Below are 27,243 nucleotides of genomic sequence, written 5' to 3'. Positions count from 1 at the left end.
AAAAAACAAATATCTTCTTGATCAACTGATCCATTGCACAGACAACTTGTTGTTTGGAAATAAAGATCCGAAATAAATATCAGACGCCGAATTATTCTCACCTTAATTCCCCAAGATTACAGTATTCTGACAGTGTGGATACTGTGCATTGTTTCTTACAAATAGCCCCGCCCACTGCCCCACACAGATCTCTCATAACCATGGCAACACACACAATACTGGAGGAACTCAGCAGGTCAGGCAGTATCTATGGACGGGTGTAAACAGTTGACGTTACGGACCGAGTCCTTCCATCAGGACTGGACTGGAAAGGGGAAGAGGGCAGATGATTGATTGATATGGAAGGTGCGGCTTGTTCTGTGAGACTCGGTGCTCAGGGTCTGCGTGTAAGCAGCTGCCTGTCCATCACATTCCTCAGAACAGGGAGCGGCCGTTCCGCTGAAATCAAATCCAAACCGGTTCGACAAGACACTGTTGTTCAAATGTAAAGAAAGTTTTACTCTTTGTGGTACAGGGATGGCGCGATGTAAAATACATTAGCTGGGGTCGACTGTTCTTTTCTCCATAGACGCTGCCCGGCCTGCAGAGTTCCTCCAGCATTTTGTTGCTCAGATTTCCAGCATCTGCAGATTTTGTCTTGTTTGAGATAGATCGGTGACGGGTTACTGCCCCGTGGGATATTTCACATGTCACTACCGGGGTGAAAGATGCTTTCTGCTCGCACTCAGTAGAAATCACCCAGGAGAGTATTTCTGGTTGACGGCAACAAAGTTGTTTCTCTTAATCCATTTTGACAGTAACTGACTCGTTAACATGAACATGTCAGGACAACCTTCTCCCTCTAAATTCTCTCCCGATCCCGACCACAGCCGAGCCTCACTCTAAACACTGAATAGTTGTGTAGAATCATAGACAACACTTACCTCTGATGTTGTAACCGGACGGTGTTCAGTGTGGTCCCGGAAAATCAGTCTGACTTCCCGGGTGAGCGACAATGGTCCTGCCCCGATGTGCTCACCCTGTACGGAGAGTTGAGTCTGAGCTGCTGCTCTTGAGGCCACCCGGCTGTGATGTGTCCGTCGCTCATTACAGATGGACAGGGCCGGGTGAGCCGGGGTAGAGCGGGACTGCCGCAGTCCAGGTCACACAAACTCTCACCGGCTCAGGATGGGTCTGACAGCAGGAGGAGGCGGGAGTGGGATCAATATAACAACCCGAAAGAGGAAAACAAACAGGCTGCGTTAACCTTTCTGTCCGGATTTCCGTGTGGATCTCCCCTTTTCCTTTCATCGCAACCAGTGGGGCAGAGTTTCTCTGTTTAACTCAGCCAGTCCCAGGCTGAGAATTTGATCCAGTCTGGTTCTGGGAGGGGCTGAGCTCTGCCCTCTGTGTAAGAAAGACTGCCTGACATGGATAGAGTTTCAGCTCAAACCCCCCTCACCTGTTCAGGCACAGGGAGCCGCATTTTTGCTGAAATTAAAGCAAACACGTTCGACTATATATTTCCACTAACTGGAAAAAAAAACTGGAAGAGATTATTGCATTTCCATCCGGACAACTACTGTCACAAGAAACCCCCTCGCCCACAGTTAACAGCGGGTTTCATTTCACAAGCAGAGGTTGTTGATCGACACCCCGCCGGAAATACTTGTTGAATTTATTTCTCTTAAAAGTCATTTATTCCAAATGGACAGAGGTTTTACCGAGGGAGAGAGTGACGTACTCACTGAAAATTGTCACATACGTTAAAACGGAGGGAATGACGCACTGATTGAAATGAGCACGGGGGGAGGGGTGAGTTGTTTGCTGATTGAAAATGGAAGCCTCACTTCCCTCTATACCCTATTCCCTCTATACCTCTATTCCCTCACTATCCTCATCCCTCTACCCCATCGACCCTATCTGTACACCTCATGATTTTGTAGACCTCCATCACATCCTCCCCAAATCTTCTGCGTTCCAAGGAACAATGTTGTAACCTATTTAATCTTCCATTGTAACTCAGGTCCACCAATCGCAGCAATCTTGTAAATTTTCGTTGTAATCTGTCAACCTTATTTACATCAGGTCCACCAATCGCAGCAACCTTGTAAATTTTCATTGTAATCTGTCAACCTTATTTACATCTTTCCTGTGGGTAGGTGACGTAAACTGCACACAATACTCCAAAAATAGGCCTCATAACCATCTCATATCATGCAATCTCCTATACTGAATTCTTTAATTTATGAAGGCCAATGTGCCAAAGATTTCTTTACTACCTTATCTAGGTGGGCTGCCATTTTCAATGAATCATGGACCCGTATTCCCAGACGCCTTTGTCCTACCACATTGTGCCATATGGTTCACCGTGTAAGACCCATCCTGAGGGATCATACCAAAGTGTAACAGCTGGCAGGCCTGCATTAAACTCCATTTGCCATTATCAGCCATTTTTACACCTGATGCAGATCCCGCTGCAAGCTCCGATAGACTTCCTTGCTGTCAAATACACCCAAACCCTGGTGTCATCTGCAAAGTTGCTGATCTGGTTAATCTAATTATCATTGAGATCATTGATATAACGGAGAAACAACAATGGATATCAGTACTGATCCCTGCGGAATTCCACCAGTCACGGGTCTTCAGTCAGAGAGGCAACCATCTGCTACCACTATCTGCCTTCCACTATGCTAATGTCTACTCCCATTTACTTCTTCACCTTGAATGCCAAGAGAATGAAATTTATTTGTCAACATCCTATGCAGGACCTCGCCAAATGTCAATGTAGGAAATATCTAGTGCCTTGCCTTCAAAACTGTCCTGGTAACATTCCTTGTAACTTCTTCGAAAAACCCAATAAGATTGTCTAGAACACACAAAGTCATGTTGGATATCTGTAATCAGTCCTGTTTATTTAAAGACTCCTATATCCAGTCCTTCCAATGTCTTCCCACGACTGATGTCAGCCGCACCGACCTATCATTTCCTGGTTTAATTTTGGAGCCTTTGTTTATACAGTGGAACGAAATTAGCTATCCTCCAATCCTCTGGTAGCTTTCCTGTCTTTGAGCATAATTTAAACATAATGGTTATATCCCTGCAATTTCTGCATCCGCCTACATCAGGGTCCAAGGACTGAACTTCTCAGTCACTGGGGATTTATACACTCGAAGTTGCCCAATTTGCCCAAAACACTTACTCCTCTGTAATTTGTATAACTTCTCCTTTGCCTCACTTCTATAGATTATTTCCCCGAGTGAACAGAGAAGCAAAAATCCACTTAAGAACTCCACTATCTTTTTTGGCTCCATGTGTACATTGCCATTCTGATAATCCGGACAATCAATTGTGTCTCCTGTAATCCTTTTGCTTTTAAAACATCTGTATAATCCTGGTTTCTTTACTCAATGTTACCTTGCATTTTCTCGACTCCATAAGTACCTCAATTTTTTCCTACCTGCCTACACCTGTTATGCATCAATTTTTTTCTAAACACAACGTAAATTGCAGATGCTGTGGTCAAATCAAGATGTGCAAAACAGCTGAATTAACTCAGCAGGTCGAGCAGCATCTGTTGAAAGGAGCAGTCAACGTTTTGGGTCAAGACCCTTAGTCAGGACTAAAGAAGGAGGGGGCAGGGGCCCTATAAAGAAGGTGGGGGAGGGGAAGCAGGGAGGGGATAGGCAGGAGAGGTGAAGAAGGAATCTAAGGGGAAAGCACTATGGGTAGTAGAAGGAGGCAGAGTCATGAGAGGTGATAGGCATCTAGAAGAGGAGACAGAGTGAAGGTGAGATGGGGGAAGGGAGAGGGAGAGGAGGGAATTTCTGGAAGTTGGAGAACTCGATGTTCGATTTTTCCACTGATTGGTTTTCCAACCTCCCCCCACCTTCTTTATAAGGCCCCTGCCCCCTCCTTCTTCAGTCCTGACAAAGGGTCTCAACCTGAAACGTTGACTGCTCCTTTCAACGGATGCTGCCCGACCTGCTGAGTTCATCCAGCTTTTTCATACGTAATTTTTTTCTATACCAGGTCCTCAATACCACGGAGCAGAGCTATCACTCTCCATACTTCCTTTGAATCTGATGGCATTGTGATCACCAGATGCAAAGAGTTTCCCCACATAGACTTCTGTTACGTTTGTCCTGTCTTAGTCCCTAATGGGAGATCAGCTTATCACACTTCAGTCTTTGGGACTTTGAGGTACTGATTAATGAAACTTTCCTGAAGACATTTGTCAACTGCATGAGTACATCTACAGTCTGAGACTTCCAGTCTGTATGTGGAAGGTTAAAATCAAATTATAACAAATTATGTTTTTTGCAATATTCCCTGACGTCTACTAATTTGTTCCTCTAAATCCCATAGACTCTTGGGTGGTCTATAAGGCAGACCCATTAACATGTTTAAACAAATTTTATTTCTCTGATCTACCTATAAAGCCTCACTAGATGAGTTCTCCCATCTGCCTTTACTGCACACTGCCGTGACAGTTTCCCTGAGTAGTGAAACCACCCCTACCCCTTTAATCCCTCACGCTCTGTCATGTCTAAAACAACGGAACCCCAGAATATTGAGCTGCCAGTTCTCTGCAAGCCAGTCTCAATAATGGTGACAATATCATAATGCCATCTGTTGATCCATGACCTGAGCTCATCTGCCTTTCCTTCAATACAATACATCGTGGGAATTTTCTATGTATTTCTATCGATTTACGGAGAGTGAGGAAGTGGTGGGTGCTGTCGTCACACATATTTACAAGGGATTTCAGCCACCCCATAACAACAGGAGTTGTATTCTGTGAATGCTTCAGAGATGGGGTCATTTTTGCTGCAGTTGGAAGTTTCCACATCCCTTAAAAGGCTAACAATTACACCAGTGCCCAGGAAGAGCAGTGTGAGTTGCATTAATGACTATCGTCCATAGCAATAACAGTTACTGTGATGAAATGCTCTGAGAGGTTTGCGATGGCTAGAATTAGCTCTTCTCTCAGCAAGGACCTGGGCCCACTGTAATTTACCTGTATCCACAATAGGTCATAATGCAATCTCATCGGCTCCTCACGCGGCTTTGGATTACCTTGACAATACGAATACTTACATCAGAATGCTGTTTCTCAACCAGAGCTCAGCATGTAATGCAATTATCCCTACAGTTCTGATCGAAAGGCTCAAACCGCTGGCCTTTCTACCTCCCTCTGCAACTGGATCCTCAATTTCCTCAACAGAAAACCACAATCTGTGCGGTTTGGATATAACCCCTGCACATCGCCATCGATACTGGTGCACCTCAAGGATATGTGCTTTGCCCACTGCCCTACTCTCTCTACACCCATGGCTGTGCGGCTTGGCACAGCTTAAATGCCAGTGACAAATTTGCTAATGACACCACTATTGTTGGCAGATTTTCAGATGGCGAGTAGAAGGCAAACAGGAGCGAGATATATTACCTGGATAGTGGTGATGAGTAGAGCTGGATGAGTGGTGTTGCAACAACAACCGAACACTCAATATCGGTAAGACCATTGTTCTAATTGTGGACTTCTGAACGGGTAAGATGAGGTCACACACACACTAATCGTCATTGTTTGGTTAGCAGTGGAAAGAGTGAGCAACTTCATGTTCCTGTGTGTCAGCATCTCTGAGGATCTATCCAGCGCCCAGCATATCAATGCGGTTACAAAGAATGCACGGCAGCCGTTATATTTCATTAGGAGTTTGATAAGATTTGGGATGTGACCAAAGACTAGTGGATTTCTACAGTTGTACCATAAAAATTGTTCTAACTGGCTGCACATCGCTTGATATGGTGGGGTGGGGGAAGTGGTGAAGCTACAGCACAGGATCGAAATACTCTCAGCAATGTTGTCAATTCAGTCAGCTCCATCATGGGCAGTAGACTCCGTAGCATTCAGGACATCGTCATGGAGCGATGCCTCAAAATGGCGTCATCAGTCATTAGGGATCTGCTTCACCAAGGAGATGCCCTCTTCTCATTGGTATCACCAGGAAGGTGGTACCAGAGATTGAGGGCACACACTCAACTAGTCAGGAACCGCTTCTTTCCCCTGCCATCCAATTTCTGAATTGACATGGAACCCATGAACCTACTTCACTGAATTCATTTTTGCAATAATTATTTAACTTTTAGTAACAGATATTTACTGTAATACAGCTTGATTGTCTCCTGATCATTCAGAACATCAAAGGGTATGGTGAGAAGGCAGATGTACAGGTTTGAGTGGGTTCGGGGATCCGCCATGATGGAATGGCAGAGCAGAATCGATAGGCTGAATTCTGTTCCTGTGTCTCATGGTCCGGTGACTGTCACAGACTGAGTTTTTATGGAATCATGAAAAGAATGTTTTAGAAACAAATATAGACAATGTGAGTCTGAAGGAAGAAATTATAAAATTCCAGAAACTCGCAGCAAGCAGAGCATCATCTGTAATTGGTAACGTTGTGGTTTTGAAATCATCGGTAGTGTTCTTTATATCAGTTTTCACATTCATTGACCCTCCCTGCAGCAGAAATAGTCAAACAGACTAATAATGTGAATGTTTTAACACCCAAATGAGAGTTGGATATGGTTTTAGCAGAATGGCCTAAAGTTCTGCTTTAAGAAGAACTGCCTGTAGTTTTGTGGAATGTGCGGGGCCAGACAGCTGCTGACATCAGACCCTAAGCTCAGAATCTCACAGAAAAACATTTTCCCAGTACTCTTTCAAATTTATTTACTTGTCTTCTATAGATAGATGACCAAAACTGCAGTCAATACTCCAAATTCGAACTCACCAATGTCTTTTACAACCTCAAAACAACATCCCATCTCCAGGATTCAGTACATTAATTTACACAGGCAATCTGGAAAAGGCTCTTTTTTATGACCCAATCTACCTGTGGTGCTACTTTCAATGAATTATGGACCTGTATGCCCAGATCCCTTTATTCCACCGCACTCTTTAGTGCACAATCGTTTACTGTGTAAGACCTACATAGTGCAACACTTTGCACTTGTCTACATTAAATTCCATCTGCCATTTTCAGCTCAGAATTTGCAGCTGCGCCAGATCCCACTGTAACCTGCCTCTCTGCCGACTACACCCCTGATATTGCTGTCATATGCAAATGCGCTTATCAAGTTAAACACATTATCATAGTTGATAAACAGCAATGGCTCAACTACCATTTCTGTGGCCCTCCACCGGTCATAAACCCCCAATCAGGGAGACAACCATCTATCATCACTGTAGGCCTTCATCCAAAACACCACTGTCTACTCTAATTTACTTCCTTACATTGAACTTGGAGCAAATGAATTTTCTTTACCAAACCCCCACACGGGATAGTTAAATGCCTTGCAAAAGTTCATGTTGCCAACGTCCACTGCATTGACTTTACTTACTTCCATTGTAACATTCCCCCTAACCTCATCGAAAAAAATTCTGTCATTGCCAAGCACAGAGGAAGTCATGCTGATCATGCCAAATCAGTCCTGTCTTTTCAAATAGTTATATAATGTGGTGCTTTCAATACCATTCACACTACTGGTGTCAGAATCTGTTGAACAGATCCTGACCCGGATCTGGGCTGTACCTTCCAAATAACCAAACCTAACTTGCACTACCTTACTTTCCCTTTTCTATTTTCTAATTATGATTTATAATTTCAATTTTTATTATACTTAATTCAATTTGTACTTCAGGGAGTGCAAAGCACAGAATCAAATATCGCTGTAATGATTGTATGCTCTAGTATTAATTGTTTGGTGACAATAAAGTATTAAGTATTAAGAATCACTGGCCTATAGTTTTCTGGTTTAATTTTTCAGCATTTCTTAAACAGAACAACGTTAGCTATCCTCCAACCCTCCATTACCTCACATATCAGCAAGTATAATTTAAATATACCTGCCACGACAACTCAGTCACCCCTCGCTACTCACTGAACATCCAGCTCTGCTCCCTCCTCACGGCCTATCTCACTCGTCCCTCTCCCACAAATCCCCAGTCACTCACCCCTGCTTGCTTGCAGCTGCTCTCGCTCAACCATCCTCCTCGCCCCCTCGTCCACACCTCTCCTTCCTCATCTCCATCCTCCACTCCCGAAACCCCACTCACACTATCACTCCCACTCTACTCCCTCATCCTCTCTACATGTTACTCACTCTACTCTGTCCATCAACCTCTCCAACTTTCTCTCCTATTCTACCAACACTCTACTCTTCTCACTCTCCCTCATTCCCTTTCTCACAGTCCCTCCCTCTCACCCTGTATCTTCTACTCCCTCTTAACCTTTCTCACTCTTCTTTCCCTTCCCACCTCTCTCTCCCCTTTCTACCCATCTTTCAAACCCCTCACTCACCCACTCTGTCACCCTCCGCCCTCTCTGTCCCTTTCTCTCTAATTATATCTCCTCGCTGTCTACCCATTCTGTCCCAAGGTCTACCCCCTCATCTACCTACTCCACTGACTCACCCTCATCTTAGCTGCTCCCTGTCCACCTGGCAGACCCTCGCCCTGACCGTTTCCTTTCTCCCTGCTCAACCTCTCTCTCTCCACCTCATTCCACCCCTCACCTTTACCCTTACATCAACAATATTTCAAGGGTTATTGGCAACTTTGACTGAGAAAGATGCATGCATGTTTCATACACTGTGTAATGTCTTTATATTAAGGAATGTCACAGTTGGGAATGTCGTGAATCCATTTTTTTTAAAAAAAGTACTGGGAAAAAAAGTTTAAAAATAACTGCAGATAATGTGAGTCTGAAGTAAAAATAATTAAATACTGCAAACTCACAGCTGTAATTGGTAACATAGCTGGTTCGAGCCCATCAGCAGTGTCGTTTACGACATGCTACAGGTTCATTGCAAACTATTAGCAGCTTAGCATATTTGCATATGCAGAAATAGTTACCGTAGATGTCGGATTATAAGCCGCTACTTTTTTCCCACATTTTGAACAGCTTTGAACTCTGCGGCCTTTAATACGGTGCGGCTAATGCATTATTTTTTTCATGCCGCCAAAAACATTTTGCCTCGTAACAGTAGACCAATAAAATTGATGAGTAGTTCACAGAGGTCCAATGAAATTGTACGATAAATCAAGCGCACACAATTAAATTATTGTAAATCAGTCATTTGTACTCACCCTCATCAACATGGAAAACACTCGAAGAAAAGCATTGTGCTGCCTTTATGGCAGTTATTTAGTTTATAATATTTTCGCTTAGTAATTCATTTGTTAGTTAAAGTTAGAAGTGTTTTAACTATATTTGTTTTCTGTACTACATCTTGGGATGCTATGATGTCACACCCGGTTTTGCCATGTCTTGTGGGATACCAGTTTGCGATAAACGGGAAGGAGGGGGGGAGCGGCATTACGCGAGCGGCTTTGGATCTGAGCGAACGCTGCTTTTAAGTTAAAGGCGATCAATAACTTTTCCTGGTAGGGTGCAGTATATATATTTTTTACCAGTCATTAGGAGATATTGGAATGTTGTTCAGTAAAAAAGTATACGCAACGTATATTTAAAAGTAGCCGCGTTACAGGCACAGTTCGAAAAAAAGCATTTGCAATATGTATTTGTTTATGTTACTATATGGATTTAATTAAAAGTTAAAAAATCCTCACGTGTAATATCTTTCTGTGAATATATCTCATATTACAACGTGGGACACCTGCGGCCGAAAATCCGGTGTGGCCTAAAATCCGGTGTGGCCTGTACAAGTAAAAAATTGATTTTCTTTCTAAAATTAGAGCCAGCGGCTTTTAATCAGGTGCGCTCTGTAGTCCGGAATCTACGGTAAATAGAATACTGAAGTGACTTTGTTTACAGGATTGAGAGTGAAATGTTGAACCAGTTTCAGCAGAAATGCCGCTCCCTGTTCTGAGGAATGTGCAGGCAGCTGTTTAAACACAAACCCTGAGCTCCGAGTCTCACAGAAAAGCAACCTGCACAATCCAAATCAATCAATTATATTGCCTCTTCCCCCTTCCTTTCCAGTTCCTCTGAAGGGTCTCGGCCCAAAACGCTCCCTTTGTATTCAGTTCCATACACACTGCCCGGACCTGCTGCGTTACTCCAGCATTTTGTCTTTCCCTGGTTACGAAAGATCCGCAACTGGGAGCGTGTGGGCAGTTTGACATCATATCAAAACATATCCATGCTGTTGAATATTCTTGGGGAATTAAGGTGTGAATCATTCAAGTCTGATATTAATTTTGGATTTTTACTCAATCAAACCTTTGTCTGTGATCAAGCAGTCAGAGTCATAGTTAGAGAGTCATATCAAAACAGAACACAGTACAGGCGCTTTGTCTCAGTCATTTAAACCACCTGTTCCCACCCACCTGCACAGTAGCCATATTCACCCATCCATATTTTCAAAGGCGTAATCGTGCTCGCATGTACCACTTCCGTTCAACATTCTCTCAACCCTCTGATTGAAGACTTATCCACTCATGTCCCCATAAAACTTTTCATCTTTCACCCACAATGCATGATCTCTGGTTGTCGTTCCACCCAACTTCAGTGGAAAAGGCCTGCTTGCATTTACCTATCTCTACCCATCTTCATGTTGCACTGCTCTATCAAGTCTCCTCTCAATTTTTAGCATTTCAAGGATTAAAGTCCAAAGCCATTGATCCTTTCCTTATCACCCAGGTCCTCCGGAAGCATCCTTGAAATTTTTCCCAGTACTCTTTCAAACTTACTTCCATCTTTCCTGTGGGTAGGTGACCAAAACTACACACAATACTCCAAATTCGGACTCACCGATGTCTTATACAACTTCAAAATAACATCCAATCTCCTGCAGTCAATAATTTAATTGATGAAGGTCACTGTGCCAAAAGCATTTATTAACCACCCTATCTACCTGTGGTGCTGCTTTCAATGAATTATGGATCTCTGTTCCCAGATCCTTTTGTTCCACCACAACGTTAGTGCTCTTGTGGCGACCCAATTACTAGCACACTCGAACCGGCTGACAATTAGCCAGAGCCAGAGACAAAGGTACATAGCCTCAGGTAGTTTCAGTTACGTGCCTCTCCAAGTATCGAGTGGGGGGAGACAGCCTTTTAAGCAAGACTGTGTTTGTGAAATAAAAATTATTCCGTGGTTGCAGTTTACCGACTCCGTGTCGTAATTTCAGCGCTGCGCGTAGCACGCCGCTACATTGGTGACCCCGACGGTCCAACCGTTTTTTTTGGACCGGAGATGGCAGACGCTGCGTTTGTTAACGCGGTTTCCTTGAAGCTGCCAAGCTTCTGGACGCTACGACCTCACCTATGGTTTCAGCAAGCAGAAGCCCAATTCCATGTTCGGCAAATAACCTCAGAGGACACCCGTTACTACTACGTGGTGAGCTCCCTCGACCAGGACACAGCGGCCCAGGTCGCAGAGTTCGTACAGTCTCCCCCAGCAGACGGCAAGTACACGGAATTCAAAGCCCTGCTCATAAGGACTTTCGGGCTCTCCCGCCGCGAGCGAGCTGCCCGCTTACTGCACCTGGATGGCTTGGGAGACAGGCCTCCATCGGCTTTGATGAATGAGATGTTGTCTCTGGCCGACGGACACACACCCTGCCTCATGTTTGAGCAGGCATTCCTGGAGCAGCTGCCCGAGGACATACGCCTGCTGCTGTCCGACGTGGATTTCAGCGACCCCCGGAAGGTGGCAACCCGGGCGGACGAGCTGTGGAAAGCCAAGAAGGAGAGTGGGGCGTCCGTCGCACAGATCACCCGGCCACGCTCCCAGCAGCAGACCAGTCCAGGCCCGGCCGCAGAGCCCCCTAAACACAGAGGCCGGGGTGTGGAGCCCAACGAACACTGGTGTTTCTACCACCAGCGGTGGGGCGCAGATGCCCGCCGCTGTCGCCCGCCCTGCCAGTTCCCGGGAAACGCCAGGGCCAGCCGTCGCTGATGGCTACGACGGCTGGCCTTCGGGATAGCCTCCTGTATGTCTGGGACAAACAGTCGGGACGCCGGTTTTTGGTCGACACCGGTGCTGAGATCAGCGTCTTACCTCCGACGAGTTACGACACCCGCAGCAGGGCGCCGGGTCCCCCCCTACGGGCCGCGAACGGCAGCACCATAAGGACTTATGGCACCCGTCCGGTGCAGCTACGGCTCGACTCCAGCAAGTTTACGTGGGACTTCACACTGGCTGCCGTAGCCCAACCGCTTCTGGGTGCGGATTTCTTGCGGGCTCACAGCCTACTGGTCGACCTGCCCAGGAAGAGACTGGTTCACGCCGAGACCTTTCAGACATTCCCCCTGGGTGCAGCCCAGTTGCCAGCCCCTCACCTCGGCTCCATCACGCTGTCCGGCAACGACTTCACCAGGGTCCTGGCGGATTTCCCATCGGTTCTGGCACCACAGTTCACGGCAGCCATGCCCCGGCACGGTGTACAGCACCACATCCTGACCCAGGGACCACCCCTCCATGCCCGCGCTCGGTGGCTTCCCCCGGACAAGCTCCGACTGGCGAAGGAGGAGTTTACGCGGATGGAGGAATTGGGGATAATTCGGCGGTCCGACAGCCCCTGGGCCTCCCCCCTGCACATGGTGCCCAAGGCGACAGGGGGCTGGAGACCGTGCGGCGACTACCGCAGGCTGAACGAGGCTACAACACCGGACCGCTACCCTGTGCCGCACATTCAGGACTTTGCAGCCAATCTGCACGGCGCGCAGATCTTCTCCAAGGTAGACCTAATCCGCGGATACCATCAAATCCCGATGCATCCAGACGACATCCCCAAAACGGCTCTCATCACCCCGTTCGGCCTTTTCGAGTTCCTCCGCATGCCGTTCGGCCTGAAGAATGCCGCACAGACGTTCCAGCGGTTGATGGACGCGGTGGGACGCGACCTGGATTTCGCATTCATCTATTTGGACGACATCTTCATAGCCAGCAGCAGTCGTCAGGAGCATCTGTCCCACCTCCGACAGCTCTTTGCCCGGCTGCGTGACTACGGTCTAACGATCAACCTGGCCAAATGCCAGTTCGGGCTCGACACCATTGACTTCCTGGGCCACAGGATTACTAAAGACGGGGCAACCCCTCTGCCCGCTAAGGTAGATGCGGTCCGTCATTTCCCCCGACCCACCACGGTCAAAGGCCTCCAGGAATTCGTAGGTATGGTCAATTTCTACCACCGCTTCCTCCCTTCAGCTGCCCGGATCATGCGCCCCCTGTTCGCCTTGCTGTCCGGTCCGGGCAAGGACATTACCTGGGACGAGGTGTCCGCTGCCGCTTTCATTCAAACGAAGGATGCCTTGGCGAATGCCACGATGCTAGTGCACCCCAGAATGGACGTCCCTACCGCCCTCACGGTGGACGCCTCTAACACGGCAGTCGGTGGGGTGCTGGAGCAGCTCATCGCGGGCCGCTGACAACCCCTGGCGTTTTTCAGCAGACACCTGCGGCCACCCGAGCTCAAGTACAGTGCTTTCGACCGGGAACTGTTGGCGCTATACCTGGCAATCCGGCATTTCAGGTACTTCTTAGAAGGTAGGCCCTTCACCGCGTTCACGGACCACAAACCGCTTACCTTTACATTCACAAAGGTGTCCGATCCCTGGTCGTCCCGCCAGCAGTGCCATCTGTCCTACATCTCTGAATACACGACGGACGTCCGGCACATCTCGGGTAAGGACAATGTCGTGGCAGATGCGCTCTCTCGCCCTAACATTCACGCCCTTTCCCAAGGGGTAGACTTTGAGGCACTGGCTGAGGCACAGTTGGCAGATGAGGAGATCCCGTGTTACAGAACCGCAGTCTCCGGTTTGCAGCTCCAGGACCTCCCCGTAGGCCCAGGTGAGAGGACCCTACTCTGTGACGTCGCCACCGGCCAGCCCCGTCCCGTCGTCCCGGAACCTTGGCGACGACGCGTGTTTCGACTCCATTCATAACTTGGCCCACCCCTCCATCCGCACTAGCGTCCGGATGGTCTCCAGCAGGTTCGTTTGGCACGGACTCCGCAAGCAGGTCAGTGACTGGGCCAGAACGTGCCTGCACTGCCAGACGGCCAAGGTGCAGCGACACACCAAGGCCCCGCCGCAGCAGTTCCACCCCACCCACCGGCGTTTCGACCACATTCATGTGGATATCGTGGGCCCCCTGCCTGTGTCACGCGGGGCGCGGCACCTCCTGACTATCGTGGACAGGTTCACAAGATGGCCAGAGGCGGTCCCGCTCACTGACACAACCTCCGAATCTTGCGCCCGGGCGCTGATCGCCACCTGGGTGTCCCGCTTTGGTGTCCCGGCCCACATTACCTCCGACAGAGGCGCCCAGTTCACCTCCAGCCTCTGGTCAGCGATGGCCAACCTGTTGGGGACTCAGCTGCACCACACCACTGCCTACCACCCACAGTCGAACGGACTGGTGGAGCGTTTCCACCGCCACCTGAAGTCGGCTCTCATGGCCCGCCTGCGCGGAGCTAACTGGGCGGACGAGCTTCCCTGGGTCCTGCTCGGCGTCCGCACGGCGCCCAAAGACGATCTGCACGCTTCATCGGCCGAGTTGGTGTACGGCGCGCCCCTGGTCGTTTCCGGGGAGTTCATACCAGCCCCAAGGGGGCGAGAGGAAGAACCCGCAGCGGTCCTGGGCAGACTACGCGAGAGACTCGGTGCCCTGGCCCCCGTGCCCACTTCGCAGCATGGGCAGCACCCGACCTGCGTACCCAAAGATCTGCAGAACTGTAAGTTTGTGTTTGTACGCCGGGGCGGGCATTGGCCGCCGCTGCAACGGCCCTACGAGGGGCCGTTCACGGTGCTCAGGAACAACGGGTCCACGTTCGTGCTGGACGTTGGGGGGAGAGAGGAGGTTTTCACGGTGGACCGACTCAAACCGACCCACGTGGACTTGGCGCAACCGGTTGAGTTTCCGGCACCGCAGCGCAGAGGCCGACCTCCCAAACAGGGCCCGGCCCAGACTGTGGACATTGGGGGGTGTACCGCCGGTTCTGGGGGGGGGTTATGTGGCGACCCAATTACTAGCACACTCGAACCGGCTGACAATTAGCCAGAGCCAGAGACAAAGGTACATAGCCTCAGGTAGTTTCAGTTACGTGCCTCTCCAAGTATCGAGTGGGGGGAGACAGCCTTTTAAGCAAGACTGTGTTTGTGAAATAAAAATTATTCCGTGGTTGCAGTTTACTGACTCCGTGTCGTAATTTCAGCGCTGCGCGTAGCACGCCGCTACACTCTAATGTTTACTGTGTAAGACCTACCATAGCACAACACTTCGCACGTGCCTGCATTAAATTCCATCTGCCATTTTCAGGTCGGTATTTCCAGCTGTTCCAGATCCCCGTAACCTATGATTGATAATTTGCCTCTCTGTCAACTACACACCTAACCTTGGTGTCACATGTAAATGTGCTTATCAAGTTAAAAACATTACCATCCCAATCATTGATATAGATGACAAACAGCAACGGACCCAACGATTAATGGAGACAATCATCTACCATCACAGTCCACCTTCTAATGGAGACAATCATCTACCATCACAGTCCACCTTCTAATGGAGACAATCATCTACCATCACAGTCCACCTTCTAATGGAGACAATCATCTACCATCACAGTCCACCTTCTCCCAAAATGCCATTGTCTACTCCAATTTACTTCCTTACGTTGAACGTGATGCAAATGAATTTTCTTGACCAACCTCCCACGCAGGATTGTTAAATGCTTGCAAAAGACCATGTAAACAATATTCGCTTCATTGCCTTTATCTACGTTCCTGGTAACATACCCCATAACCTCATCAAAAAAAAAATTGTGTGCATGGCCAGGAGTAAACAAAGTCATGCTGACTGTTCCAAGTCAGTCTTGTCTTTTCAAATACTTATATATGCAGTGCTTCTAATACTGATGTCAGAAGCACTGGTCTATAGTTTGCTGGTTTATTTTTTTAAGCCTTTCTTCAACAGCAGGTCGAGATAACCCATGTTAGTATGGGGAGCGGGATTTTACACCATATTCCAGGTACAATCTCAACAAAACGCAAGTAATTGTTAATGTCATTTCACTCTTACACCCAATGACTACAATGTACATTTCACCTCCCTCTCTACCCACTGCACTTAAACTCTCCATTTTAACACACTCAGGATTTCAGTTTCTCCTACAGAAGTACATCCTACAGAAGTGGGTGATCTCACATTTCCCACACTGGACTCCAGTAACCTGTTGTTCCCACTCACTCCTTTTGCCTCCATTACCCGAAAACCTCTCAACAAGAGACACAGAACATAGAACAGTACAGTACAGTGCTCAGTCTATTCAATTAATGAAATGGCCAACTAAACTAATCCCATCTGCCAGAGCAATGTCCATATCCTTCCATTTTCCTCACATTCATGTGCTGATCTAAATATCTCTTAAAAGTCCCAATGTATCTGCCACTACCATCACCCCAGGCAGCACAGACTGGATAGAGATTGAACAAGATGGTTGATATATATCATTGAGGTGGTGGGATACAGACTGGACAGAGGTTGAACAAGATGGTTGATATATATCATTGAAGTGGTGGGATACAAGCTGGACAGAGGTTGAACAAGATGGTTGATATATATCATTAAGGTGGTGGGATACAGACTGGACAGAGATTGAAAAAGATGGTTGATATATATCATTGAGGTGGTGGGATACGGGCTGGACAGAAGTTGAACAAGATGTTGATATATATCATTGAGGTGGTGGGATACAGACTGGACAGAGATTGAACAAGATGGTTAATATATATCATTGAGGTGGTGGGATACAGGCTGGACAGAGGTTGAAAAAGATGTTGATATATATCATTGAGGTGGTGGGATACAGGCTGGACAGAGGTTGAAGATGTTGTTGATATATATCATTGAGGTGGTAGGGTACAGGCTGGACAGAGGTTGAACAAGATGGGCGGGGAATGAGCAGATGGAATCAGCGGGAGAAGGGATCAAGGACATTACTGGTGGTCCTCAGGAGGAGGGGTTGGTCAACAGCCCGCCCCTACATTTCTAATGAGCAGCACTGTTTACTGTTCTTGTGTTAAAATGCTTTTGTGGGATTATGATGGGATGTTCCAGTTCATTTATTGTTACCTTTTAGCTTGGATTATAGTTACTTGCTTGTGTATTTCTGGGTCACACTAACTGTAACCAGGGTGTGTGATGGTCGCCTCCCCTGTCTGTATGAGACTGATTGGGTTCACTCTCGGGGTCGTGCTGGCCGGTCTATTTTGTGTTTATCATGATAAAACTGTTATTGAGTTTAATGAACTGCCTCATCTGTCATTATGGACCAAATGCTCACCACAATACTACTGTATAAAAGATCTGAAAATAACAAAGCTAGAACAAACCATAAGAACTTTGGAATATACGCTTTGCCCATCACCAAATTTTATCAATGCATCATAAAAAGTTTCCCATCTGGATACTCCACACATTGGTATGGCGACTGCTTTGCCCATGGCTGCAAGGAACTGCAGAGTTACGGACACAGATCAGCTCATCACAGAAACCAGTCTTCCCTACGAGAACTCCTTCTGGACTTCCCGCTCCCTCGGTAAAATCAAAGATCCCCACAACCTGGGACATTCTCCTTTCTCCAATTAGGGAGAAGATACATATCACCAGGCTTAAAAGCGGCTTATCTGAAGTGAAAAAAGTTTTTGAGACGTTCCAGGAAGCGAGGCGAAGTCGACAGTTCGGGGAGTTAAAGGGACTCACCGGCCAATATCAGATCTACCGAACAAGAGAAAACATGCTGGTGCTGCAAATCCACGTCAGCACAAAACGGTGACTGGACTCCGCCGGCCAAAAATCACTGCATTCCGCGGACTGTGAACACGAGCAATGCGATTACTGCACGCGGAGGGTGATTACTGCGTCAGAGCGGAGGGTCACCCCAGGGAGCAAATTCCAGTGACCGACCCAGCAGACTCGGTGAGGAACAACATACACGCCCCTCATATCTCCATTAACCTACACCCGCTCACCTCAAATGGATGGCCTCTTATCTTAGAAATTTCAACCCTGGGAAAAATATATCGTCTATCCACTCTATCCCTCTCGTAATCGTATAAACGTCCATCCAGTCTCACCGGAGCCTGCACCGCTCTAGAGAAAACAACATTAAGTTTGCCCAGCCTCTCGTTATAGCTCATGCCCTCTAATCCAGGCAGTGTCCTGGTAAACCTCCAAAGCCCCGACATCCTTCCGAGAATGGGAGTGACCAGAACTGTATGAAACACTCCAGATGTGGTCTAACTAGTTTTACAAAACTGCAGCACAACTTCCCGACTTTTGAACTCAATGTCTCGACTAATAAAGACAACCATGCCATTTGCCTTCTTAACCACCCGATCAATCTGTGCAGTCTCTCTCAGGGAGCGATGCACTTGGAGTCTAAGATCCCTCTGATCATCAACAGTGTTCAGGGTTTTGCATTTAACAGTGTACTGTCTCATACATTCGGCCTACCGAGCTGCCAAGATGATCATCACTAATCAAATCTCACTGAGATTTCTCAGGTCCTGTTGAATTTAGATAGATAGATAGATAGATACTTTATTCATCCCCATGGGGAAATTCAACATTTTTTCCAATGTCCCATACACTTGTTGTAGCAAAAGCTCATTACATACAATACTTAACTCAGTAATAATATGATATGCATCTAAATCACTAATTCAAAAAGCATTAATAATAGCTTTAAAAAAAAGTTCTTAAGTCCTGGCAGTTGAATTGTAAAGCCTAATGGCATTGGGGAGTATTGACCTCTTCATCCTGTCTGAGGAGCATTGCATCGACAGTAACCTGTCGCTGAAACTGCTTCTCTGTCTCTGGATGGTGCTATGTAGAGGATGTTCAGGGTTTTCCATAATTGACCGTAGCCTACTCAGCGCCCTTCGCTCAGCTACCGATGTTAAACTCTCCAGTACTTTGCCCACGACAGAGCCCGCCTTCCTTATCAGCTTATTAAGACGTGAGGCGTCCTTCTTCTTAATGCTTCCTCCCCAACACGCCACCACAAAGAAGAGGGCGCTCTCAACAACTGACCTATAGAACATCATCAGCATCTCACTGCAGACATTGAATGACGCCAACCTTCTAAGGAAGTACAGTCGACTCTGTGCCTTCCTGCACAAGGCATCTGTGTTGGCAGTCCAGTCTAGCTTCTCGTCCAACTGTACTCCCAGATACTTGTAGGTTTTAACCTGCTCCACACATTCTCCATTAATGATCACTGGCTCCATATGAGGCCTAGATCTCCTAAAGTCCACCACCATCTCCTTGGTCTTGGTGACATTGAGATGCAGGTAGTTTGAGTTGCACCATATCACAAAGTCCTGTATCAGTTTCCTATACTCCTCCTCCTGTCCATTCCTGACACACCCCACTATGGCCGTGTCATCAGCGAACTTCTGCACATGGCAGGACTCCGAGTTATATTGGAAGTCAGATGTGTACAGGGTGAACAGGACCGGAGAGAGTACGGTTCCCTGTGGCGCTCCTGTGCTGCCAAGTTATTGCCAAGTGCACAAGTACGGGAAGGTACAGGGACAGAGAAACACTGACTTGTGGCAGCATCACAGGCAAGTACATTCAGATAACACACGGAACACAAATTATACAATTCTCTGTCAGTAACAAGATAGAAACATGTTTTACTTCATCCTGCTAATAGGACCAGAACAACAGGGGCTGAGCGGCGGCTCATCTCAGACGGTTCGGTGTGAAGGTCTCACAACCCGGACCGACCCCGGCAGATTCTGTGAAGGAAGCGAGGCGAGGCCGCCAGTTCGGGAAAGTTCATCCCCTCCCCCTTCAGGTTTCACCGATCACCTTGTGTTTCTCTCTCCCCCCCCACCCCCACCTTTTATTCTCCAGTTCTCTTGTTTGAATTCTGGACCTCCCCGCTCCGGACCTGCTTCAATACTCACCGAAAGGAAACTGTTGTCGTCGCCCCGCAGAGAATAATCCGTCCCTGGCTCCCCGCCCCAGGGGGCGAGGGTGAGGACCCCCTCCCGATCCCGATCTCGATCCCACGGTTCAACAAAGAACGAAAAACAGCGCCCTTCCCGTACCGAGCATGCGCGATGTCGTCAGCGCGTCAACAGATAAGTGGGCGGGGCCTCGGAAACGCAGCTGCAGATCCACAAATCTGCCTGTTCAGGTAGACTCATTGTCTCAGATTGCTCCTGCCCCACCGAACTCATTTCTGCATACCTTGATACTGTTTTATCCCCCCTTGTTCAATCGCTTGCCACCCATGTTCGTGACACTTCTCACGCTTTGAACTTTTTCAATGATTTTAAGTTCCCTCGCCCCCATCGCCTTATTTTCTCCATGGACGTCCAGTCCCTCTATACCTCCATCCCCCACCTGGACGGTCTCAAAGCTCTCCGCTTCCTTTTGCATTCCAGACCTAACCAATTCCCCTCTACCACCACTCTCCTCCGTCCAGCGGAATTAGTTCTTACTCTCAATAATTTTTCCTTTGGCTCCTCCCACTTCATCCAAACCAAAGGTGTAGCCATGGGCACCCGCATGGGTACCAGTTATGCCTGCCTTTTTGTTGGCTTTGTGGAACAGACCATGTTCCAAGTCTATACGGGTATCCGTCCCCCTCTTTTCCTTCGCTACATCGACGACTGCATTGGCGCTGCCTCCTGTACGCATGCTGAGCTCGTTGACTTCATTAACTTTGCCTCCAACTTTCACCCTGCCCTCAAATTTACCTGGTCTATTTCCGACACCTCCCTCCCCTTTCTTGATCTTTCTGTCTCCATCTCTGGAGACGGCCTATCTACTGATATCTACTACAAGCCTACAGACTCTCACAGCTACCTGGACTATTCCTCTTCCCACCCTGTCTCTTGCAAAAATGCTATCCCCTTCTCGAATTTCCTCCGTCTCCGCCGCATCTGCTCTCAGGATGAGGCTTTTCATTCCAGGACGAAGGAGATGTCTTCCTTTTTTAAACAAAGGGGCTCTGACGGTGGTGTCTGAAAAGAGGATGCTGTCCAAGTTGCATGCCATCTTTGACAATGACTCCCATCCACTCCATAATGTATTGGTTCGGCACAGGAGTACATTCAGCCAGAGACTCATTCCACCGAGATGTAACACTGAGCGTCAGAGGAAGTCATTCCTGCCTGTGGCCATCAAACATTACAACTCCTCCCCCGGAGTGTCAGACACCCTGAGACAATAGGCTGGTCCTGGACTTATTTCCACTTGGCATGATTAATTTATTATTATTTAATTATTTATGGTTTTATATTGCTTATATTTCTTCACTATTCTTGGTGGTGCGTCTGTAACGAAACCCAGTTTCCCTCGGGATCAATAAAGTATGTCTGTCTGTCTGTCTGTCATCACCTCTGCTCTGAAACTCATCTCTCCCATTTCCCCCACATCTGCCCTCACCCCATCTGCCCACCACCCCACTCGGGATAGGGTTCCCCTTGTCCTCACCTACCAGCCTACCAGCCTCCAGGTCCAACGTATAATTCTCCATAGCTTCCGCCACCTCCGACGGGATCCCACTACCAAGCATATCTTTCCCTCCACCTTCCCTTTCTGCTTTCCGCAGGGATCGCTCCGGATGCGACTCCCTTGTCCCCCCATCCCTCCCCACCGATCTCCCTCCTGGCCCTTATCATTGTAAGCAGAACAAGTGCTACACCTGCCCTTACACTTCCTCTCTCACCACCATTCAGCGCCCCAGAAAGTCGTCCCAGGTGAGGCGACACTTCACCTGTGAGTCGGCTGGTGTGGTATAATGTGTCCAGTGATCCCGGTGTGGCCTTTGGTGAGACCCGACGCAGACTGGGAGACCATTTCGCTGAACACCTATGCTCTGTCTGCCAAGGAAAGCAGGATCTCCCAGTGGCCACACATTTTAATTCCACGTCCCATTCCCATTCTGATATGTCTATCCATGGCCTCCTGTGCTGTCAAGATGAAGCCACACTCAGGTTGGAGGAACAACACCTTATATACCGGCTGGGTAGCCTCCAACCTGATGGCATGAACATTGACTTCTCTAACTTCTGCTAATGCCGCTCCTCCCCTTCTTACCCCATCCCTGATATATTTAGTTTTTTTTTTTCCACCCTCCTTTTTTTCTCTCTTTCTGCCCGTCACTCTGCCTGTTCTCCATCTCCCTCTGGTGCCCCCTCCCTCTTTCTTTCTCCCGAAGCCTCCCGTCCCATGATCCTTTCCCTTCTCCAGCTCTGTATCACTTTCGCTAATCACCTTTCCAGCTCTTGGCTTCTCCCCACCCCCTCCGGTCTTCTTCTATCATTTCGCATTTCACCCTCCCCTCGTACTTTCAAATCTCTTACTATCTTTCCTCTCCGTTAGTCCTGACGAAGGGTCTCGGTCTGAAACATCGACAGTGCTTCTCTCTATAGATGCTGCCTGGCCTGCTGTGTTCCACCAGCATTTTGTGTGTGTTATCTGCAGATGCTGCGGATCCGCGGCAAAACGGGATCACGTGACGGGTGGACGGTCTCTCACGTGACCCGGTGACTCCAGTCCGCGCCCCTCACACTCTGCCCGACCTCCCCACAGCATTTCCCATATTACTCCATATTTAGACCGTGTACATGTTTAACATTTTCCCTCCGTACATTCCCGTCCCATCCCTCCACCTCCCTGGGTTAGGGGTTACGAGTTTGAATCCCATTCCGGTCCGACTAACATTTTAGATCCAAAACAGAATTGTGCAGGTTTGATGTAAAACAGTCTATGTTTATAAACACTAATTTCTATTCACATTCCCCCGGCCTTACTGGACAGCAACACTGAAATATCAAGTGAGAAACTGCAGGAGGAGGCCGTTCAGCCCCTCTAACTATCAACAAGATGGCGGCTGCCCTCCCATCTCAGCCAGATGTTTTTGCCCGATCCATATTTCCTCGATCCTTTCGGTCTCCAAACATCTACCAGCCTCTGTTTTATGTGAAGAAGATCACTGAGTCTTCACCGCCCTCTGTGGTGTGGATTTACAGACATTCACCACCCTCGGAGTGGAGACATTTCCCCTCATCTCAGTCCCGGACAGTCCATCCCTGTTTCAGAGACTGGGATCCCTAGTTCAACCGGTAATGATGTTGTGCATTTCAATGAGTTCACCTCTCAGTCCTCGATTCTCTAAATGAAAGGGTTATCGCATTTGATCTTTCTTCATATGATGATAGACCACCCCAGGGATCAGGCTGGTGAATCTTCATTGCACTCTCTATAACAAATACTCTCTAACCTCTTTGTTCATCCTCTGTGGAATTAATTTCCATCTTCTGCAGCCCCGTGTTGCCCCAATCACTCACCTCCCACCCTTGTCACTATTTCCACCTTCCCACCTCCCCCTCACCTGGATCCACCTCTCACTCCCCAGCTCTTGCCCCATCCCCACCCCTCACCTCTTTTCTCTGACTTTTCCATATAACCATATAACAATCACAGCACGGAAACAGACCATTCCGGCCCTCCTAGTCCGTGCCGAACTCTTAATCTCACCTAGTCCCACCTACCCGCACTCAGCCCATAACCCTCCACTCCTTTCCTGTCCATATACCTATCCAATTTTACCTTAAATGACACAACTGAACTGGCCTCTACTACTTCTACAGGAAGCTCATTCCACGCAGCTATCACTCTCTGAGTAAAGAAATACCCCCTCGTGTTTCCCTTAAACTTTTGCCCCCAACTCTCAAATCATGTCCGCTCGTTTGAATCTCCCCTACTCTCAATGGAAACAGCCTATTCACGTCAACTCTATCTATCCCTCTCAACATTTTAAATACCTCGATCAAATCCCCCCTCAACCTTCTACGCTCCAATGAATAGAGACCTAACTTGTTCAACCTTTCTCTGTAACTTGTGCTGAAACCCAGGTAACATCCTAGTAAATCGTCTCTGCACTCTCTCTAATTTACTCCTAATCAGATCCTGTCTATCCAGATAATTATAAATACTATCTCTAAGAATACTTTCCATTAATTTACCCACCACTGACGTCAAACTGACAGGTCTATAATTGCCAGGCTTACTTCTAGAACCCTTTTTAAACAATGGAACCACATGAGCAATACGCCAATCCTCCGGCACAATCCCCGTTTCTAATGACATCTGAAAGATCTCCGTCAGAGCTCCTGCTATCTCTACACAAACTTCCCTCAAGGTCCTGGGGAATATCCTGTCAGGAGCCGGAGATTTATCCACTTTTAAATTTCTTAAAAGCGCCAGTACTTCCACCTCTTTAATTGTCATAGGTTCCATAACTTCCTTACTTGTTTCCCACACCTTACACCATTCAATATCCTTCTCCTTAGTGAATACCGAAGAGAAGAAATCGTTCAAAATCTCTCCCATCTCCGTGGGCTCCACACATAGCTGACCACCCTGATTCTCTAAGGGACCAATTTTATCCCTCACTATCCTCTTGCTTTTAATATAACTGTAGAAGCCTTTCGGATGTACTTCCACCTTATTTGCCAAACCAAACTCGTAACTTCTTTTAGCTTTTCTAATCTCTTTCTTAAGTTTCCTTTTACATTCTTTATATTCCTCGAGCAATTCCTTTACTCCATGCTGCCTATATCTATTGTAGACATCCCTCTTTTTTCGAACCAAGTTTCTAATATCCCTTGAAAACCATGGCGCTTTCAAACCTTTAACCTTTCCTTTCAACCGAACAGGAACATAAAGATTCTGTACCCTCATAATTTCACCCTTAAATGACCTCCATTTCTCTATTACATCCTTCCCATAAAACAACTTGACCCAATCCACTCTCTCTAAATCCCTCCGCATCTCCTCAAAGTTAGCGTTTCTCCAATCAAAAATCTCAACTCTCGGTCCAGTCCTGTCCTTCTCCATAATTATATTGAAGCTAATGCTATTGTGATCACTGGACCCGAAGTGCTCCCCAACACATACATCTGTCAGCTGACCTATCGCATTCCCTAACAGGAGATCCAACACTGCCCCATCTCTAGTCGGTACTTCTATGTATTGTTGCAAAAAACTATCCTGCACACATTTCACAAACTCTAAACCATCCAGCCCTTTTACAGAATGAGCTTCCCAATCAATGTGTGGAAAATTAAAATCTCCCACAATCACCACCTTGTGTTTACTACAAATATCTGCTATCTCCTTACATATTTGCTCTTCCAACTCACGCTCCCCATTAGGTGGCCTATAATACACTCCTATCAGTGTTACTACACCTTTCCCATTCCTCAATTCCACCCAAATAGCCTCCCTAGAGGAGCTCTCTAATCTATCCTTCCAAAGCACCGCCATAAGATTTTCTCAGACAAGCAATGCAACACCTCCTCCTCTGGCCTCTCATGTGATTTCCAATACGAATTTCACGGCCTCTCACCTGCTTATCACTTCTCTCTGGGTCCACTGCTCCATCCCTTTCTCCTATTCTCCACACCTCTCCTATTAGACTCTATTTTCTTCTGCTCTTGAGCTTTCCCACCTACCTGGCTTCACCTGTCACCTTCCAGCGAGACATTTCCTCGCCCGCCCCGATTTTATTCAGAAATTTCTCCCATCCCGTCTCAGTCCTGAATGGGGGTTCAACTGGAAACTCTTTTCGATAGAGGCTGCCCGGCCTGCTGAGTTCTGCCAGCATTTTATTTGTGTTGCTCTGAATTTCCAGCATTTGCAGACTTTGTCGTGTTTGTGATTTACCTCTCCGTTGCCCCTCCCGCCTCCGGCCACTGGTGGCGCTGTGCAGACCTCTGTCCGCCGGTGTTGCTTCGGAGTACCTCCTATTCGGGCAGCGGTGAGTAAGGGGCTGATCCCGGGGTTGTGTAAATCGGGGCCGACTGCAGAGGGAAAGGCCTGGGATCGAGCTCGGCCGGACGGCTGGAAGCTCCGGGCTCTCAGGTCCCGCAGCCCCTGTTTCAGCTTTGCGCCCGAACCCTGTGTGATCCGTAAGTTGTGGTTCCCCGAGCCGGAAGGATGCTTGGAACGAAGGGATTTGTCTGTGTGTGTGGATTGAGCTGATAGGTGGATGTATAGGTGTGGGGTGAGTGGTCGGCTGAGGGGTGTGGGAGCAGAGTGATGATCGGACGATCTGTAACCCGGGAAGAGAGGTCTCGGGACAAAATAAGTTGTTAACTGGGGAGAATCTGGGCAATTGGATGAGTCAGTTGGCGTGTCCTTTCAGGAAGCAGCAATTCTCTGTTCATGTTAATTACTGTGTAATGTTGCTGTTAACATTGTGTTTGTTACAAAGCCCCAGAGTCTGGGAGCCCATGGGCTGCGACTGCAGATTGGGAAGTGGGGTGGGGGGGGAGGTCAGTGACCTTTGCATCAGAGGAGGACACGGGGTTGCACAGATGGTTCGGATTTAGTGGGACATCCGGTGTTTGCAAAGGGAGAGAGAGTTTTAACCAGCACAGCATGGTCAGAGGTGGAGGGGTACAGGAGCTGTCTGACAGATCGTTCTACAGTAATTGTATTTTTATATAATCTCACAGACGGTGACTGAGGAAGGAGCTTGTTGATGGAGGGTACCCGGAGGTGAGCAGGTCAGTCACGGTATCAGGAGAGTGACAGTGATGTGATTTCCTGTGTCACGGGTACACACAGTCGTCTCAAGTGAGGAGTTTGTGTGGAGATGCAGCTTCCCTGGAGGTGGAGGAATAGGTGGAACCAGCTGTGGAAAGACATGGTTTGTCAGGTCTGACGATGAGCTGAATGTACCATAACCTTCAGACTGAATCAGAAAACCATTCTTAGGGTATTTGAAATGACAGACGCAGGGGAGATGTGATCCCATGTCTCCATCAGACCCTCAGTGAGATGGTTCCAGTTATAACATGCAGGGATGAAAGCACAGTGTTTGGAGTCTGATTTAATCACCGATTCTGACACAGTGAGGTTAGTTTTGCTGTAGGGTGACAACATTAACGAAAGAAAACACAGGAATTTCACCAATTGCCAGTTGTTCAGCAGACGTGATCAATTGGTATATTACCTTGACAGAAACAGATATTCCCAGTGGTGACAAAAGGGTTCAGTCTGGTTTATTTCAGGTTGGTGAGGGGTGTGGAGTTTTGAAATCAATGCCTTGTGGTGCCACCATCGTTAATTTCGCATGTCCGGAGTGGCGGATCACACAGCACGGAAACAGGCCTTTGGCCGGCCATACCTGTTCTGACCATCCACTCACTGTCTACACTGGTCCCACTTATCAGCACTTGGTTCATAGCCGACTGTA

The 27,243-nt window shown here is 47.7% G+C and overlaps 1 protein-coding gene across 1 annotated transcript in view; it reads right to left on the bottom strand.

Annotated features, from left to right (window-relative positions):
* Positions 1-20,073, bottom strand: part of LOC140722801 (NACHT, LRR and PYD domains-containing protein 3-like) — a 65,360-nt gene extending 45,287 nt beyond the window's left edge. The window contains exon 1 of the mRNA XM_073037472.1: positions 19,931-20,073. The gene's annotated coding sequence lies outside the window, so the exon portion shown is untranslated. The remainder of the gene's footprint in view (positions 1-19,930) is intronic.
* Between the last annotated feature and the right edge of the window lie 7,170 nt (positions 20,074-27,243).

The sequence above is a fragment of the Hemitrygon akajei genome, unplaced genomic scaffold (assembly GCF_048418815.1).
Source record: "Hemitrygon akajei unplaced genomic scaffold, sHemAka1.3 Scf000089, whole genome shotgun sequence".
Taxonomy (NCBI): domain Eukaryota; kingdom Metazoa; phylum Chordata; class Chondrichthyes; order Myliobatiformes; family Dasyatidae; genus Hemitrygon; species Hemitrygon akajei.
The sequence above is the reverse complement of the archived record's forward strand: the minus strand, read 5'-3'. Positions and strand labels throughout refer to the sequence as shown.